This window comes from Trachymyrmex septentrionalis, unplaced genomic scaffold, assembly GCF_001594115.1.
Source record: "Trachymyrmex septentrionalis isolate Tsep2-gDNA-1 unplaced genomic scaffold, Tsep1.0 scaffold283, whole genome shotgun sequence".
In the NCBI taxonomy this organism is placed as follows: Eukaryota; Metazoa; Arthropoda; class Insecta; order Hymenoptera; family Formicidae; genus Trachymyrmex; species Trachymyrmex septentrionalis.
In genome coordinates this window covers 39,237-45,072 of record NW_017305445.1, presented here as the reverse complement: position 1 = coordinate 45,072, position 5,836 = coordinate 39,237, and the positions used below count along the sequence as shown (strand labels likewise).

The 5,836-nt window shown below is 26.8% G+C and overlaps 1 protein-coding gene across 1 annotated transcript in view; it reads left to right on the top strand.

The window, feature by feature from the left end:
- Nucleotides 1-5,836, top strand: part of LOC108749260 (DNA-directed RNA polymerases I, II, and III subunit RPABC3) — a 68,411-nt gene that overhangs the window by 61,760 nt on the left and 815 nt on the right. The window lies entirely within an intron of this gene.

The window sequence follows — 5,836 nt, the reverse complement described above, 5'->3', positions numbered from 1 at the left end:
TATATATATATATATATTTAAATTTTTTCTTGCAACATATCCAATGCAATGACTAAGCTATAATTTATATACCATCCAACTCTTGTTTAAAAAAAATATAACAAGAAAATATTCTTTTGATTGGTCAATAAGAATCATTATTGAGATAAATTATCTTGATAAGATATCTCGAGAATACGAAATAAATAAATTTGAAATGATGAGACGCTTTCTTTCTAATTTGAAAGTTATCGTAACATTGGTAACTCTTTCGTAATGGCCTTGGGACATTATGCACCGGTGACGTTTATGAAAGGATTAACTGTCTAAAAGCATCGAGAGGAGATGCCCCGACTCCGTCAGTGTGCATTAGCAGATCGCGCTAGCACGACAACGAAGAGACGCGTCCCGACGCCGGAGCGTCGTGGCACCGGGGACAGTGGCGGCTATTATTAGCAACGTCGTCCTCTTCTCGTTTCGCGTTTCGAGGGGAAAATAGCATCAGCTGACATCCTTCTAGACGACACGAAAAAAAAAAACACCTTAACTCTGTGTCGTCGTTTTTATCATTTTATCTCGAACAAATTCGTGGACAATTTTTGATTACCTACTTCAATTCATCGAGCATGGCAGTCAATTATCATTGCTATCAAGTTTTTTTATGCCATGGAGGCATTTTTATGAAATGAAGACTTAATTATACATCAGAGATAATCGCGTGACTTGAACGTCATTACATAAGTGTTTACATTTTTAACACGCTCACACAGACACACACAATTGCGATTAGAGACAAATTTAATATTACTATTTAATGAGATTTCGTTATTAATATTGCGGTAAAAGAGACATTGTCATTTTATACGAGGGATCATAAACGTATCATAACTTGATACGAGGAAGGATAAATTGGAAAGCAGATAAAGGAGAAAAAGGGGGGATAGGTTGCGAAGATTAACAGAATAAAAAGAGTATGAGAGAGCGAGTGGAGCGGAAGCGAGCCAATACGAGATACAGGGCAGTTGGGGCTCGTGCCAGATGCGCGTTTACACGGGCCCTGAATACTGTAAATGCACTATCTGGTACGACATCTCTTCTGTCGCCGCCATCAGTGATCGTGTGACAGGACGTCATCTTTTTAACGTAGATATATGTATACGATTAAAAATTGACATTGATACCAAACTACAATACGTGGTATCTTCGTCACCTTGCAAGAGAGTGATATTAGAAATTTTACATATTGTCCTTATTAGATTAGATTATTTCAAAACTTGCAAGGCTTGGGATGATTATATTGTGCATATCTCGATGTACATTATATACTAATATTTTTATAAAAATTGAATTTTTTACACAGGATTTTCAGGTCTTCTTTTATATATGTCTATATTAGTAACAATCCGGGAAAAAGTTTAAATCAGAGATAAGATTCTTGAATTTTTTAAAATAGTTTTAGATTTTTAATTACATTAATATTTTATAATAAAATTTAATTAAAATTTTGGTTTTAATAAATTCTATTAAACAACATAGCAATTTTTAGTGTCTCACAATTTAATTATATTTTTCATCTCTGGTTTAAATATTACTCTTTTAATGACAAAATCGATATCATTATGATAGAATTCGTACGAATTATCTTTCTGTAACTCTGTAAGTAGGGCATTACATCCATTATTCTTTGTCAAGTTTTTCTCTGTTTGAAGTATAATTATTACAATTATAACAGCGAAATATGCGTTATAATAGTAAGAATATTATTCACAAGTATTTCTCTGGAGAAAAATATGAATTTAAAATTAATTTACATGTATAAAATATTGTATTATCGTATTGGTAATTTTTATTCAGAAATATATCAAATTTGTCTGAAACAATAATTAATGATAGATAATATTGTAATTGACATTTGTTGCGTAAATTTAATCTTTGGATAGTAAATGTGTAATCTTTGAATAGCGAATTTCCATGAAATCGGTCGATATGTCGATTTTGTAGAAAATAATTTTATAAAAAATCTGTTCGAAACTGCACAATGTGTATGAGCTGCAATAAATACGTCCTGCTAAAAAAAACTGTTATTGCCGCTTTTCATCCTGTTCCCTCCTTTTTCTTCCGAGATATAATATCTTGTGGAGGAAGGGATGCGCAATTAAGCGAACGAATGCATGTTGCATTGATAAATGTTTTTTTTTTAATGCGATATCATCGGCAATGACAGTTCCGTATGAATAAATAGCGTAATGGCGTTTGACCATTCGTGACGAGGGATTTGTTAATGGAAGAGTGCTTGTTGCATACTTGTTTCATGTAACAAGGCTTCACATAAACGTAACAATTTATGTGCACACATAAATACGCATTGCTTATATATAGGATCATATATTGTTGTATCAAATGGCAATAAAAATCATCTGATGCGTTTTTCATTTAATTTCACCAGCGCCTTTATTAGTGATTAATTTATCAATAGAAATTATATATAAATTATACAGTTTTAAAAATTCTCTTTTTCTTTAGTATATTCTTCTAATATCCAGATGCAAAGTAAGAGATATTTGCAGTTGTTTTAAATTATTTCATAACGTATCGAATCATCTTTGTAAGCATTACATAAAATAATTAATATAACCCCCCCCCCATTAGAATAAATATTAACGTAAAATTAAATTATTTATTTGTAAATGGAGTTTAATAATTTTAATCGAGAATCTTGTTTTTTTTATTTCATCTATTTTCATTCATTTTCTCTGTCATATTGGATAGATTTGCAGATACAAAAGAAGTTAAATTGCTTAATAAGCTATCAAATTACTTATCGAAGTAAAACATTTTTTAAATTATTTTAGAGAGAGAGAGAGAGAGAGAGAGAGAGAGAAAGAGAGAGAGAGAGAGAAAGAGTAAAATTTAATCGAAAACATTATCAGAAAAAGAAGTGCTTTGGATATATGGGATGTAGATAAAACAAAGAATGATCATTTTAGAAGCATATTCGTGTATACGTGTAAATAAATTTAAAATTTCTCTAATGAAAAACAAATTAAATATCTTAAAAAGTATTACACTTTTATCATTTTAAGGTATTAACAAGCAGACATAATTTTTATAGATAAATTATTATAATTATTATTGCATTTGTAATGGGTATATTTGGTTAAGTTACTTGTTACGAATTAATAATACACAGTATCTTTTAAAGCTTTTTATATAGACGGAAAGAAGAGAGGAAGCTAGAGTGTAAGTGGAAGCTCGAACTTGGCTAAAAATAATTGTCTCTTATAGAAGTAGAGTGCTTCTTAGAGTCAGAGATTCGACAAAGGCAAGGTCAATCGATAGGGAAATCTCGTAAAATATGCGTCACGAGAGTTCTCTTCGGTATTTTCGCATATTTTCCTTTCCGTCTTTCACAAGTCTCGTAAAATTTGGATTTCATGTGCGTTTTTGTATATAATGTATGTACATAGCATGATGAATTTCGTAGAATGCATTTTGTAAGCGTTATCAAGATGATATACAATTAAGGATGTTTTATACATATTTTCAAACATAAATGATACCAAAATTATTAAAAAATTAGAAATTATCACGTTTAAAAATAAACGTTTAAAAACTAAATCACGTTTAAAAATAATACGAGAAATTTGATTTACTATCTGGATTATAAGTTATTTTAATAAATTGTAATGTTTCTCAATCTGTGCTCTGTGATATAAATATATGAAAATGTGTTATAAAATGAATGATAAAAATCCTAACTTTTAAATATAAGTACATTATATATTCAAGATTATTTACGTAGAATTATATTGCGATGTATGAACCAATAAATAAACAAAATATTTATTTGTTCTGTATCTTTGTAACTAATTAGTGAATTGCAATGAAACTTTGCATAAATTATTTTGAATATTTAAAGTGCTTGTAAAAGAAATATTATATATAAATTTTTTAATCATTTTTTAAATTTTGATTTTTAACAATAAAAATAATAACAAAATAAACTATAAAAATCTATTATATAAAACAAAAAAATATAATCTTATTAGCACAATTTTCATATGTATATAGTTTATTTGAAGTGTAAATATGAAACATATTTCTAAATTTAATTTTCTTTGCAGGGACTGTATGTGACTGTATGTGTAATACAGTCACTGTATGTACATTTTTAAATGTACAATCAGATATTCAAAGATATATCATACGTACAGTCCCTGCAAAGAAAATTAAATTTCTAAGTATGTTTATTATTTACACTTCAAGTAAACTATACACATATGAAAGTTGTGTGAATAAGATTATATTTTTGTTTAATAACATTTTTGTAGTTTATTTATTTTATTTGTTATTGTTTTTATTGCTAAAAATGAAAATTAAAAAAAAATGATTAAAAAAATTTATATTTTTTTAATAAGTATTTTAAATAATCAAAATAATTTATGTAAAGTTTCATTGCGATTCACTGATTATAGTTACAAAGAAAAAATTAACGTAGAAAGAATTAATGTAGAAAAAATTAACATTTTGTTTATTTACTGGATAATTAGTTCATAATGTAACTTTACATTAATAATCTTGAATACATACTTATATTAATTAAAAAATTGAGATTTTTATGATTTATTTTATAATACATTTCTATATATTTTTATTAGAACACCAATTTAAAAAATACTATTTTATTAAAATACTTTATAATCCAGATAAACCTTCATCAAATTTTAGTGTATTATTTTTAAACGTGATTTAGAATAATCTGTAATGTTTTAATAACTTCATTATTGTTTTGAAAATATGTATAAAACATTCTTGTTGATACATAACTTAAGAATTCTATCACTTCTATAATATTGAAGTTAACATGTTATTTTTTGAAAATGTATGCTTTTAAGAAATAGAATTTTTAATTTTAAAATGTTATAATATTTATGTAAGTAATTAATTGATTGTCAAGTAATGGAAAAGGTTTAGTGCTGTCTTACTGCAAAAGTCTGTGCAGTCGATAATTTTGGCATTTACCTTACATAAATTTATGCATTGTTTTCACATTACGTCAATTTTTAATCTCGAGTTTGTGTACAAATTTTTATCCGCATTTTATTTGATTTAAATACCAGGGTTGCCACAGTCCTAGAAAATCGGGAAAAGTCAGAGGAAAATGTAAAAAAAAGACTGAAATTTTGAACTTTGCTCACAATTCCCTTAAACTACTTCTATTCCAAATAAGTTTTATAATTTTTTAAATATTATATCTAACGTTTATATTCATATACTTTTAAAACTCGTACACTTTAGACAATTTAAAAAAAATAATTAAAATTTATATTTTATTCAGTAATTTTATTTAATCACTCTTTTTTTGTCATAATTGCATTTTTTTTCTAATATTAATTTATTTTTTGTTGGCTTGAATTTGTCCTCAAAATTTTATTATGCTGTTAAGCTCTTTTGTGTTTTTAATAATCTAAGTTAGTTTTCTTACAATTCTTGATTCTAAATGTTAAAATTTTTTACATTTTTATAATGTTAAAATTTTTACATATTTTATATTAGTCATGGAAATTTCCCATTTTTATTTCCAAGAAAAACCTGGAAAAATCAGAGAATTTTAAAGTACATTTTCTATGGCAACTCTGAATACAATACACTTTTTAACGACTTGTATCATTTATTATCATTAATGTACTAAAACATTAATATTACTGTAAAGTCTTGATGTTTGATACGTATGCGTTATAAAAAGAAAGATAAAATGAGGACACGATACGAAGAAGAAAATTATCATCAGTCGAGCTTGAAGAGCTGAATATTTGAAGGCACATCGATCCAACAGATACATCTTAATCGTTTTCAG